This window comes from Neodiprion lecontei, chromosome 3, assembly GCF_021901455.1.
Source record: "Neodiprion lecontei isolate iyNeoLeco1 chromosome 3, iyNeoLeco1.1, whole genome shotgun sequence".
Taxonomy (NCBI): domain Eukaryota; kingdom Metazoa; phylum Arthropoda; class Insecta; order Hymenoptera; family Diprionidae; genus Neodiprion; species Neodiprion lecontei.
In genome coordinates, this window is record NC_060262.1 from 19,643,529 (window position 1) to 19,658,594 (window position 15,066).

Here is a 15,066-nt window from a genome sequence, read left to right on the forward strand (position 1 = left end):
ATTTTGTAATTTCAACGCACTCGCATAACAGCATCATCTTGACAAGTGTGCTACGTAACAGAAACGGTTGTTTTCCTTGCGCCTTAGAACCGCAATTGATGCAAAATCGCGTCTATCTATCTATCTAATTAAGAATATCATGTACGAGAGAAGTTGAAATAGACGAGGTAAGTAAGTTTGCAGAAGCGAGTTGCGAGTCACAAAACTACATTGCATTCTTTATACATCCATGCGAATGCTGACTGGCAAAGTTCAACGTTAGTGGGACACGCGTTATCTGGACGACGTAACGTGTCGACGAAGCTCGTTAAGAACACACGACAGTTATTGCGAGCAATTACTTTTCCAATAATCATCACACCTACGCGGACGAATGGTGGATGCAGATAGCGTCAGCCGTACACAGGACGATTAATCGGTTCGCGGCTATATCGCGAGAAGGAACATCAATTGCCACTAGAGAGTCCCGATGGTTCACCATAACAGGGCTTGGGTCACAATTCGACTCGGTTAGTCAAAGCTCTCTGTGTAAACGAGAGATAAAATCACGCCAAGCCACCGCCACGTGCGCGGCGTAAAACGCATTCCGGTTTTCTCGTCCGCGTGCAAGCACCACGGGGCACCATAACCACGGTCAAATTATCCACGGCATTGCAATTGCGCCGCAGTGCGGTAACGAATGAATTAAGGAAATTTCGAAGTTGGACAAATCGCCGAAGAGCCGTCCTCCTCCCGCGCACACACCTTTGACTTCCGTTCAAAAGTTAAGGTGCTCACAATCAACCGCGAAGGGAACATGTTTCGAATAATGCATCGGCGACGAAAATTCTTGCGTAAACGCGCACCGTGTATACATTTAGCAGGCATAATTAGTCGACACCGCGTTGCCGTTCATTATGGATTTGAACGGTATAATGTGGAAGAAACTTCCACTGTGCAGTATTAATACTTTTGATGTTCATACTTGATAACACTTGCTCAAGTGACGATCCGTTACGTACTCGAGAGCCGCCTTTCGGAATACGCGGCGCCGCCTCAACTGCCCATAGCATAACCGTAATTCGTAATTGGTTTTAATTTCTATTTGTAATTATTCAGGTGGATCCTATCGTATTTTGAGATTTTAAACACTGGTAAGCGTAACGTTGAACTTCAGCTTCAGCCAACGTTTCAACGGGTTCATTGCCAGCTTTAACACACCGATTGTATTTAGAAGTTGTAAATATCGATAAGCGATGTTGGGAAATTTATTTGATTCCTTTGTTTTCTTATTTTAATCAACTCCAAAAGCTGAAGATTTGGCAATCGATTTGAGGCATCATTCTAACCGTCCATCTACACAATCGTATGTAATTTATCCGTGCAATGCTAGATGTAGTTACGCACATCTGCTCAATAACCTCTTTGTGCTAGGATGATTAAATAGTTGAGGCGCCTAGGAATTGCGGCGAGACGAGTGATACATCTGCTTGCAAGAAGGTCGCTCACTCCGCGGCGTCCTCTCTTCAACTCTCTCCTTCCCTGTCTCTCTTATTTTCTCTTTCTGATCCACTCCACGACGTGCCTTTTTTTATTCAACACTTTTCATGCCACTCCAAGTGATCGCTTTACGTCAGCCCTCAGCCACAGTTTAACCCAGTTACACGCTCAATAATTGCCGTGAATAATTTTCCAATTGATTCTCTGGGTTCTGGGACGCTCACCGTGCGTTTGGTACTGCGCCCTGCGTTTGTCCACATTTCTCGGTGATAGGAAAAACCGCTCTCCATCCGACTTTCCTCGGTTCGTTATTCAGCACCTTACGTTAACAACGTTCTTCGTCCGAGATTAGTTTTACACTCTGTGGAACGCGGCGTTATTTGGCAGTAACTCGGTGCATTCATTTCGCAGGAACAACTACGGCTAATTAGCAAATTGCAAATCGGTTGATATTTGATTGTATCTGGCAATTATTACCCCGAGTTCATTATTTTGATTGAAACTCTGATTTTATTTATGCGGTAGTTTTAATTATTCTTTTCCACTATCTTGAACGCTAACTTGTTCAACGGTTCCACGTTCTTCGGAAATCTCAGTAATGTTTCTGAAAATATTTTTGTTCAAGCTTCGGTAGTCACGGTGACGTTTGAAAAAAAAAAAACGACAGCCAGAGATTTTCGGAAATCAAAATCATTATTGTAATCTCGAATAACTAATATAGCTTATGTAGGAAATATATTGCTTGTCCTATTATTTCCTATTATAAATCCGTACGATTTAGCTGGTGCTACACTGTTAGAAATTTTTTTATTAAAATTAATACAGAAGTGTAGGAAGTAAATTCACGATACATTTGTTTAGTCATATTACAAAGTAAATTTTTGAATCCAATGTACCGTGTAGTAATATGGCTGTACATTTGTATATAAATATTACTGAATATGGTAAATTAAATTTGCTGTACGGGCTTAGTATTTTTTTTAAATGTATCACTCAAGTTGCATGTGTTTTTTTTTTTTATTCGAAAGAGTTGTACATCGCCATTCCATAGTTTAGCCCAATTAATGATAATGCCGCTTGATGATTAAAACGCATTGTGAACCTAGTTGATTCGCATCGCTTGATTCGCTAGCCGCGCATTCTTTTGTGCGAAACGCTCGCACGCATGGGAAACCAATGGTTCATAACTTGTGTCGATTTCATAGAAATTCTCGTTCGTTTATTTCTTAAATTTATGTATCATCGAGCATTGAAGACATAATTATTAAGGCGATTCGCTGAACGAAGTTACGAATTCAAATCAAGATTATAAGAATATTTCTCTATGATTTGTGACAGGAAAATGATGACTAAAATAATTATTTCAGTAGAAATGACACGTAGAACGATGGAGTTCTCGGTTCTATTCTTGCATCGTGGTTTTAAAATAAAACTGTTGCGACTAAAAATGATGTGTGTCGATCTTCAATTTCGCGTACATCGTATTTTTAGTTCGACTGCAATTCAAATTGAAATTCTCATTGTATTTTCAATACACCGTTCACACTAAGTGAGTTAATATACACATATTGTGATCACCAGTGAAAAAAATGTATTTTTACGTTACGAGTTCGAAAAATTCTTAAATGAGTTTTCGATTACCGATTACGAATGAATTTACAAATCTGTAAAGTAATTTAAACGAAAATACTTATATGCACAATTGACATCAGTAATAAAATCGTGTAGAAATGATGAGTTCTTCTTGATCGTGTGATTTGAAAACCGAATACGGTCGGAACTCGAGCAATTTTTGTACATTTTCATCGAACACTGGATTTCCCAACCAGCTCACGCAATGCAAGCTATCCAAAAAAAGCGGAAATCTGGTTCTCGGCGAATCTAGAAGAACTTGAAGCGACCGGCATTCCTTGAAGAAAGAAGAGCGGTGATATGGCAATGACCATTTTCACAAAAATTTTCTACCTAAAAGTGCTACCCGATCGACGGCGTATAATCGTAGAGCTTGCGTGACTCTGGCTGATTGCGAGTAGGACACGCGGGAACGAGGTGACACCTTAATCGTTATGAATTACGGCGGGAAGTTGATTTACCAAGTGGCCACGAAAGGATGTTGACACTGTTGGTGCAGACGGAGAGTAGCAGCCTATCAACACCCGGGCGAATGTGAGGAAATGTTTTTTGTTGGCTCGGGTAACACCTGCCGTCGCTTCTCATCTGGTTGAGAAATTTTTCATCAACATATACGGTTTAACGCGCATGCGCTAAAATTCGAGAGCAATAGCGGTTGTTTTTTCAGGGCGACCAACGTTTTTGAGGTTACGTACATCGGCGACGACCTGTCATCTGTATTTATGAACGTTGGTCCCCCTGAGAAAACAACTGCTCCTGCTCTAGAATTTTAGCGCATGCGTACTGAACCATTCTAGTCGTTAGCAATTCACTATTCGTGTTTCACTTAAGAACCAATTCACTAAAGTATATTTATTCTCTAATTTCTCGGATAGGGGGTAAACCGAATGACGGGCAATTAACTTTAATGCGCTCTTCGTCGTCAATCTTTTCAAGAATGGCTGACGATTCTTTGTCTGGCTGTGCCTGATCCGATCTGGATTGTCAAAATAATATAATCCAAACGATGAATTCCTCGTTTTAGCTCTCCCTTTGTACCGCCAAGTTGTTAAGGTATATTCTAATGCGGATTACAACAGGACCCGACTCTAATTACACTTAGTCTCTCTTGCTTTAATCCTTTAACGGTTAGCCAAATTCTTATAAGTACCAAACACCTCCCCCCATCTTGCCCAGGGGATTAGAGATACCTGGGTTTTGTCAACTGTTAGTTTTACACGGTCATAAAATGTCCTTCGCGTGAAAATTATCAAACCTTCAACCCTCGTTCGATGAACCGGATACCGTTAACACTGACAGTGAGAGAAATATTTCCTTTACCTGCCAGATGGATTTCAACGCACAATAATCACTTTGGTTCAAATTGTACATTCTTGTCAACAGTTTCAAACATATTACCTACAAGTTTGGTTCACTATCACTAAAAATGCAAATTATCATTCATATCACTGCTTTCTTTATTAAACCTCCGTAAAGAACATACGATTAGCTTTTTAGCTTTCGATAACAAAGCTTGATATTTTCCTTGAAGGTTAATCTGGTTTTCAAGTTCCAAAGCAACAGTGATCCATGGCTGAACACGAGCTGTTGGTACTAGCGGTGTGATTGATGCTTTGATAGAAAAAAGGGGTTCCACATTCGTCACACTGCTTCTACACGTACACGTGACTTAAGACGCGTTGTGTATACGTATGTATACGTTCGTAGCTATCTTCAACTATGATCCCATGTACGCAGCCGTAATCCACTCGACGAGAAAGGAATGCCCGAGCATGCTTCTCCAGTAATTAGCCATTTCACGGAGCGTTTGGCTAAGTGGCAGGCGAAGATCAAAAGCTCCTGTGACACGTGTAAAACGCGACAGCCGTGGTCAACCATCGTTAATATTCACTTAGCAGTGGAGCAGCTACCATGAATCTCTGATTATCACATTCCAGCCTCTAATCCGTCAGGCTTGTGCTCTATTTGAGACTTGGTCTCGCTTGATCCGGTCAACCGGCAATTAATACAGATTTGAAAAGCCGCATTGTACATCATCATATTCGGTGCAGCTTGACTGCTCACGAGTACTTTTCCCTTGTCACGGGAGGTGCAACCCGTTGGGTTAAAATACAAATCCACTTATCGCGCGTCACGCCTCGTTGCTGATCGTTATTAAAACTCGATAACGGATCTCATCCGTACGTCCGATTCGCACCTTGGCGAATCACCGACAAACCAAGGATGTCTGCTTCTAGGTGTGTGGTCAACGCCTGGGTATCTCCTGATTCTGAAAGAGAGTGAAGGAGGGCACGGTATGACCTGGAAATTGCACCATATCTATATAACGGAATTGCGGTTTATACAGAGATCAGCATCGGTTCATCCCGTTGCTGCATTATATTCTGACATGTATTCAAGTTGCTCCTCTGAGCATAAAGGAAATCATGAGACCAAGTCCTATGCGTAGGTACTACGAAACTACAACATGATCTTGAGGTCTAAGAGAATTTTTTCGCCGAATGAATGACGTATAATTCCAATACTTCAAAAACCATCAACGGAATTTCGAAGCAAAAACATAATTTCAAAGTTATGTGAAAAATGCTTTTTTTTCTGTAATGTGTTACGGTGTACTTATTAATTATCATTTCAATACCTGTTACAATTTGGTTATAATTACACATATACATAGTGCGTTTTGTGATTCGATTGGTTACTTGTATGGCGTTTTTTATTGCAGATAGTGAGACACTTCTCAATCTTCGAAACCTAGTCATTACTTCGATCGTATTTAAATTCGGGAGTGTTTGCCAAGTCAGATCTTCAATATATTACAGCGAGTTCAGAATAACACGACTATTCGTATTAGCTAATTGAACTTTGCGAATGTATCGACAATATAAAGTTTCATCAAAGAATTACAGAAGCCACAAAATTATAGTACAAAGAAAACATCAGTAGAAACAGACTTAGAAAAACTGCAATTAATGCAGTGAAGTTAGTATAACTTGATTGAAACAATTTTCCTATACAAGTGTACTGTAAAAAATTTTTAAATCGTGAATTTCAAACGATAAAAACTCTATGATTAACAAATTGCGAGAGATCACATTATATTTAGAACGACATACGTTTCAGCGTTGAAAAGATTGTAAAATTTGGCACTATTGTTTAAAATTTGAGTGGAAATGTTTTTTTAAAGCAGCTTACCCTTAACGAACTATTGTTTCATTATTTGTCCAACCAAGCGATATATAGTAGACTGCTGGTAAATTTCAAAAGTGAAATATTACAACTTGTACAATTTTCTGCCAACATAGTACCAACCTTCGAGCAGCGTTCTTGCACGGCGAATGAATGTTCCCGATCAACGATTCAGGCCCAAAACAGCGAGCTAAGAGCGTATCATTACAGACGCGGGTGTTGAAATTACAACCCACATCCGTCTATCGGTACCGCGATCTTTGCGGTTGGGCCCTCAGGGCCCCGATTATCCGCGAACCTGACGACCGAATTTCTGACAAATCGAGCGGGTGTTTTTATTTTGGCGGGTGCGTTTCAGCCTCGGTTCAGCGTCCGAATATCCCCGAGGTATTTAGGACCGGGGTAAAAGCTGTGAGAACCTGACCAATCGAGCGCCATGTAGCCTCATATAATGAAATGTCGCGATAGGGCCGGGAATTTAAATCTATTAAGTTATCGGGCCGCAGTCGAGTGGGGCGGGAGCAATGCGGTACTACGCTTATGTGCCCAATGAGTCTCGGCCACCGCACAGCTGAAGATGCCGGTTCCTCCGCAGCGTCGAGCTCACCGAAGTCGAGAACGACTCGAGGTGCAGTCAACGTCCGATACGGGAACGCGTCGCATGACTCTCTACCTATTTCTTTCTCTCTCTCTCTCTCTCTCTCTCTCGCTCTCTGACACGCTTTTTCGGCACTCTCCTAGTCACGAATTATCGCTGGAGAGTAATTGCTGTTGATGAAAAGGGAGGAGGGGCAGGAGCCTAAGAGAGAATTCAAACATGGTCCTTACTGAGGATCGATGAGAAGTTGTCCCATGAATTGCAATCGCCTGTGATAAAGAGAAATGAGATGTGAAATTTTTAATTGTGGGAATGGGGGAGGTTTGGGAAAGTTATGCTTTATCCTGGATAATTTTGAGGTGACACGTACGAAGTAGTCGTCGTCTATGATCGTTTCACGTTGAAATTATTATCCCCAAACTTACTGAAGAAGTCAGTGGGTCAATTGACTGAATATTCAAGTTCTCGAAAACTTGTTTCGGATCCGCATTGACCATCGGCAGGTAGCAATGTCGGTGAATGATCAGTTTGGAGAAGATAATTATCCCGGTAAATGAACCAAAGAACTCTGTAGCAAGTGTCACATGTATGTACCTACACAATGAATATTCATCCATTTATGAGTATTTGATTGCCGGAGCTTTTTTTTCTTATCAAATAAACGTAAATAAAATGTATTTGAGATATTTTCAAGTTTGATAGATGGTTTAGTTGACTCCAAGGGAAATTGGAGCGGGGGATCGGAGTGCTCTGCAAGTACAATAGCGCGCGATCAGTTTTGATACTTTTGCGGTTGGCAGATGTTCGAAATGTTAGTCGCAATGACGGTAGCTTAGCATGGCTTTACTTATTTTTTATTAACTTGTAAATTAAGATATTTATCAATATTAAAATTTTTTTGTTGTTTAAATATGGAAATGGCTTCTAAATAAATTAAATCGCGAGGATCAGGAAGCTCAGATCGAAAAAAAAAGAAAGTCTCGACAAATTATTAATAAAAATGTGCGATAACGGAAGATAATTCAGAAGACCCTTGAGAAAAAAAGAGACTATTTTAAGGGTGAAAAATTGGTAACTCATCAATCGCCAATCGTCTGGTTAACATATTTTCCGTACAAAAGATAAGAAATTAACAAGAATGCCGTCAATTCTACGTAAAAATTCTATTTTTCTATAGGAGCATACTATACGGACATAGTGCATAGATCATCCCTTTGGTATCGGAGACCGGGATTCCCGTTTCGTCACCGACCCAGTTACGTTATCGCGTTCATGGCTACACGTAAAAAGGAAAAAAAATGTCAGGACCGAAACGAAATCGACACCGCGCGCAGACGCAACTCGAGTATAATAAAACGTAAATATATACGTGTAGGCGTAATACGGGAGAGCTATTAGCGTGATGGGAGATTGTCATGGCAAGCAATTAGCCAGCATTGGCGCCGTTGTGGGTAAGCTGGTAATTTAGCCGCGGGCTTCTGCGGGGGAAACGGACATCAGACGGTTCACCCAGTCAAGGATAATTGCCGCGAAGCAGCTCCAAAGTTGGACTTAGCGGATTAGAGCCTAGCCTCAATGGAGACAGACTAGACGCCACTCTTGGTGCCGAGCTCAGCTGTCCGCACAGTTTTCCAAATCGTTTTCGAGTTACGGCAGGACGGTGAATCCTGAAAAGTCATAAACACGCGTCTCCTGCACACCGCCGCACACTTGCGTTCTGCAAGTGTGTGTGTGTGTGTGTGTGTGTGTGTGTGTGTGTGTGTTGGTATTCGTGTAATGTTCCCATATGTGGACACAACGCGATGCACGTAAATACTTGAAAAATCACCGCCGACGCCGCGGAAGGGTAGCCGAGTAATTCCCATTGTTTGCCAGAGATTTCCTAATCACACTGCACACGTGGGACGTCTATCAGTTTACAAATATGTACCTTATACTCGCGTGATATTATAATACTTGTTCGCGCGTCGACTATTATAATATGTACTCGCCCTAGGCGAACGTATGAGAGGAGGTGTAACAAACACGGTTTTGTTTTTTTTCTTCAACTTCGTCATCATCGCCGTCTTCTTCTTCTTATTCTTCTTCTTCTTCTACTTCTTCTTCGTGGTATTGTCATTATTATTGTTATGATTATTTCTCACGCGGATCGACGAGTCGCTCTTGACTTTTACCTAATGCGAGGAACTCGAGTTCAACTCAAAAGCTTCGACCATCAATATTCGGACAACGCTTTCACCGAGCGTGAGACCAGTGTTTGGTGTTATAAAATTTTTTAACTAGACATCGTGATTGTGATGGTTCTTTTCCAACTTTTTTGAATCAATTATTTTTCTATTGTACTCCCAGACTACGGTCCTACAAGGATGTTTGGACAATGTGGTTTTCTAAACGTTTCTTAAGTTACGATTTTTCTCGGATATACTTGTTATCAAATTTCGATAGACATCGTATAATAGCATACAAACAAAAAAGGCGATGGATAAATTGTGTGATCAGTAAATATTTTGTTACCGTCATTGATTTACGAAATATAGAAATAAGATGAATTTTGACGGAAGGAGGGTTTGAAAAAACCAGGCCTATCAAACGTTGTTTGAACTGATATCTAGGCCTCGATCTGAACACGTATTGAATCCGATTAACTAGAATAAGATTCGGCGACATCTGCGTATGGGGAGTTCCATGCCACCCCTCTCGATTTTTTTCATGTTTTTTCATGATATTCAGTAGACTGAAAGAATTGCTCGTGATTTTTTTCAAATTTTTATTTCAATTCATTTTCGATTTACATATTTTTGAAAATTTTCAATTCCTGACGATCGTCAAATGTTTTAACACCTATATTTCTGGATCTGTCAGTCGGATTAGAAAATATAAATCGGTATATGAAATTAATCGGAAAGAACTGTACTTTTCAAATAAAGCATCTCGGGAGAATTGTGCCTCGTCTTGCATAGTGAATTCTTCGATTAAATATGTAAAATTGATGTTTCGCAAAGTATGACTTGATTCATAACTTGCAAAAAATCTCAAAAATACTTCGAGAACAAACAAACACTTTAAGTTATGGCCGATCGTGGCCTTCTCTTTCCATCTAAACTTTTTAGGCATAATTATCCTGACATATTTTTTTTGAAAAGTACATTTCTTTCCGATTAATTACATGGACTGATATATAGATCCAGAAACATCGGCGTTTAAACTTTTGACGATCGTCAGGAATTGAAAATGTTCAAAAATATTTAAATCGAAAATGAATTGAGATAAAAATTTGAAAAAAATCACGAGCACTTTTTTCAGTAAACCGAATATCACGAAAAATATGAAAAAAATCAACATTAATTCATAAGTTGTTAAAAAACCCATATTTTAAGAAGTGTATACTTACAATGGCATATACCCATAACGTTTTAAAAACATTCTCATGTAACTATCGAAATGATTCGCCATGAACACGCTTTTTCATCCGTAGCAATTATTTAATACAAGTGAATGTTTTCATTGAGTTTACCGCATAGATAGGCATGCACAGATTCAGGTTTTCGCGCACCTTGCAAGGAACACAAAAGATGCGTGATGCATTTATCGCTAGTTCCATATTGCGTGGCTGATACCTGCAAGTTTTTAATCAATCTCAGCATCCCGTGGTGTGAATTAAAGGGAAAGAACTAACGTAATGAATTTCCCTGTAGCTGCAAAATGAATGGTAAACCTTTAGCAATCACTCGACTGCAGTGTCGCTAATGGTGGATTGCTTCGAACACGTAGGTATGTGCTAACACGTACTCGATACGTACGTAAGTCGGTTTGTAAGTGCACAGAGAAGAACCTGCAGCTTCGAGATGGTTGATAAATAGTCGAAAGCTAGAAGAATAATTTAAGGGCAGGTCAACTTTACGGAGTACGAGGTCCCTGCACAAGTATTATACACATGTAATGGCTTCTTACGATACGTGTAATGTATATAGATACTATAGCGTATAAACGAAGAAATAAAATGAAATAGAAAAGCCTGAGAGAAGAAGTAAAGCAAAATAAAATGAACAAAAGAAAACAAAGAAAGAAAAATCGATAGATAATCGACTAGGTGGTATGATAAATCCTCTTTGCGGCTTTCTTATTTTATAATATAGTCAGTCACGCCAACATCCGTCGACGATCAAGGAACGAAGGAACGATCGAACCCGTCGTCGTTAGCGTGCTCCGAGTTAATTTCACCACGTAGGCGCCGATAATCATACCATATATGAGTAGAGATGTGACGCATACGTATTACCAGGCCATGTATACGCCACTGGTTGTTAGGGTGTTCTCTATTTGGCGTTACATCTTGTTAAGACCTTCCTTTAAATTCAACGTAGAAGCTGCAGCTTCAGCTTCCACCTAGAAACAGGTGATCGCCCAAGCCGCCGCTCGATTCGTGGTTACAAGATGTTCTGTCGTGTCGCGAAAACAGAACGATTGAAATTTCGACAGATTACACCAAATTTTTATTTTAAAAATACGAGTTGTCCATATCGATTTACACTCATTTCGCATACGCATTTCTTTGTTGTACAAAAATCTACCCTTTTCTGCAATTTTTCTTATGATTTTGCTCGAGATGATTTATAAATCTGCTATTCTTCCATAATTATCCATCGTATACAAATTTCGCTGGCTTAATAGACGAGTTCTTTAATTTATTCGACGAGAAACTCGTTTCTAACAAATTTCGTTTGCATTCTTTGCTCCTTTCTGTGAAAACGTTTGAAATTCATGTTTTCAATGGACAATCTCATTTTCCCTCGTAATATTCCGATTTCCCGTTAATCTCTCTAATTTTTTACATAATAATGTGCTTTTATTCGTGTTAAATCAGTAACGTAAAGTGTCCGAACAGTAACCGAAACTGTTTGCTTTCCACTTGCATTGATTGCATTCGGTGATGACCACAATAATTGTAAATGTAAAACTTTACAAAAACGTCAAAAAAGGGGAACGTATAACGACGATCTAGAAGTGCATAGAAATCACAAAGTTTTCTCCGGAAAAATACCGTTGACTTATCAAGCACTGGTTCAGAAATTTACGAAGCATTTCCATAACGAACTCAGCATCTCAACTCACAGGATTCTATAGAAATTATATTTAGCCAGCGAAATCTGCAGTTGAAATTTTCATCAGCTTGTAATTCCATGGGGACGTGTATAACTTGAACAACCCCGTCATCTGCAGGGTTTACCCATAAACGACAATGCATTTGACCACCTCATCCGTTTAACAATACAGTATGTTATTCCATACGCTGGAACATCTCCAAAGTTTTCATCATGCGATCGACCACCCGTGGCTCACCCAAAAATTCTCATCGCTTAGGCACACGAGTGTATTCAGATAAATTTTACATACATGTATGTGTATTTTTATTTACTCTCCTATGTACTTCGTTGCAGATGGAACTCTGTACTTGTTGCCAGAGACCGAGTCGAAACTCCATTCTGAAGTGTAAAGTGCACTTTGAGAATTCTTTCGTACTCACACGAATTGGTCGCTAGTCCCTCCCTCTCTCTCTCTCTCTCTCTCTTCCTCTTTTTCTCTCTGTGCCCTTTCTCTCTTTCTCTCTCTCCCTAGCTTTGACTGTCTCGCGCGAACGATGGTCTCAAATTGAAAGCCACTCGATCGAAGAGTGTTGAGAATCGAGGTTCAAATACGTGTTTTGACTTCTAATTTGTACAGTTCGTTCATGTTGAGCTTTAATTTTCATCTATCTATTCGGCGAAGGTGTAGCGTTAAAGCTTTTGTCTCACGCCTTCGTAACTCTTCCTAAAGCACAGGCGAAAAAAAATTTTTCCGCCGGTGTGACTGAAAGATTTTGTAATATTGGAAATCAACGACACAATTGCCTCCTGGTACTTGTAATATCCAAGTAACAGATTGCATGAAATTTGTCAATGTACGTCCTGGCTATGAATTCGTTTGAATAATATGGCATCTGAATTATGGTTATTGAAACACAATCCTGTTATCAAAATTTCCACCTTACCCAAACTCTCACATCTTAGCAGCGGATAAGAATTTTTAGTTGGTAATACAGTACATTTTACATCTGATAAACTTTGCCTCTCGTTTGTGCAAAAATTTCCAAACGATAATCAGAAGCTGGTACAACCATGAATCGCTTATCGCAGTTTCCGTGTTTAATTTCTGTTATCTACTTTTATCTGCCATGAGAGAAGGTAGCGACAAGTCGCATACGAAATAGAGCAGGTTCCAAAAATAGTTTCTAATAAAAAATTTCAGTTAAATTGTTAGATAACGGAATGCTTTACGTAATGAATTGTCTTCCCCGATATCAACGGCCGTGGCACATAGCAGGAAAAGGAGTCTTCATCGTCATCAAGACTTATACTTACTCTTATTTTTAGCGTAATTTAAAGTGTGCACTTTCTTCACAATCAGTCAATTTCAAGTTCACTAAATGCGTCGCTATAATTTAGATCAAATTCCTCGATATTTCTAGTGTTCAATTCATACATTATGGTTGAAGTCGAAAGGCATTCGAAAGGGCAAAAACTTCAATATTCAACTAGCACAAATAGTTTTCGAGATATCTTGAGAATTTTAAAGACCTGCGTTCCTCGCATCTGGACAATTTCAAGAGGACACTGTGCCTTATGGCTTGAAGCCACACCGGAACATATGAATTGGTATAAGAAAATAAAACTTGAACCCCCAATAAATGATCGTGAATAGCGAGGCATGTCGGTCCTCAGAGATTGAATGGACAGAAGCTGACTATGGAAGCGTGGCCATGAGTAAAGTGAATGAAATTTTCCGCCCCTAAAAATATGATCGACCCGCGAAATTTGAAGAATCGAGAGATAACGCTGGGAAATAGCCGAGAAAGATCGGTACCAGCAGTATCGGAAAGCGGTGAATTAGCATTGGGAATGAAAAGTAAGTTCCGTGTGCTAATGAATGAGAGTAAGAAGGAGAAAAAGGGGAGGCTGCCAGTGGTTGCAGCTGCTTTTAATTACACGGAAGAGTCGGGTGAGAGAGGCGTGAATGAGCGCCTTGTCTCAGAGGGCAACCGATCTCACTTTTTTGCGTTTCTCATAGGCTTAACGCGACGACGTGGCTCAGGTTAAAAATAACACTAGCTGGTTGCTGCCTGGATTAATGGCTGTAATACCGATAGCTTTGTAAACAGACGAGTTAACGCGCCGGCATCGTGTCCAGATGAACAATTATTGACTGCTGTGCGGTTCCGTCAGCGTTCGCTTTCTCGATCCCTCCGGAAAACGTTGACACATCCCTGCAGGAAACCAAACATTTTTACGCGTTGCGACGTCATCCATCACCATCCAGTCGCATACCTGAAGGATCAAAGTTTGAGATTAACGTCAGACTGACACTGAGAACGGGAAATCTCACTTGGGTGTCCACTGATACCCGATACAGCCAACACCCGATAGCCAATACCCCGCAACCTACTGTCAAACGCCGACGATCTCGTCAATGGACACAACATAATACGCCTGATTGAATGCCCGTGCAGGTAAACATTCATATGTGACATCGTAAAATCAGGGATACATAACTAGGAGAATAGAGACATCGATAGATGCCTTGTATACCGATACAACTAAACGACGGTTATTCTTTCGGTTTACGCATAAGTGTTCGGTCGAGATTCTGAAAGGGTAGTTTCAGCTTTGGCAAGTCATTCAGAAAGAATAATTCTCACCAAAGTGAGACATTGATCGTACTTATGTTTCGACGTTAGGTAATGTGTTACATACAGGGTGAAGATGACAATATTCAAGAAATTACTTGTGCTTTTATCCATTCCTTATACCTGCCGAGTTCACCAGGAACCGTTAACATAATTTCCATACCGTATATGCTGCATAAGTGGAAAATACAAGCTATGCTGAGGATCATTATTACTGTACATGATATTACAAGGCTTCAATAGCTGCATTGGAACTTATAGGAAATATGCCGTACCCGACACAATTTTCTACATTGGATTCAACGGATTACAATTGATACAAAATATTGGGATAAAATTTTAGGAACCTGACTGTGGAGTTTGATTGAGCTTGAGATGCTTCTACGGTTATTTAAAACGATGAGTCTTGGGTTAGAAGATCTGCAGATCCGTCAATCTGCAGACTATTTTT

General features: G+C 40.0%; 1 protein-coding gene across 2 annotated transcripts in view; it reads left to right on the forward strand.

Annotated features, from left to right (window-relative positions):
* LOC107227577 (fibrillin-2) overlaps positions 1-15,066 on the forward strand; it is a 42,051-nt gene that overhangs the window by 10,106 nt on the left and 16,879 nt on the right. The gene's annotated exons all lie outside the window — the stretch shown is intronic.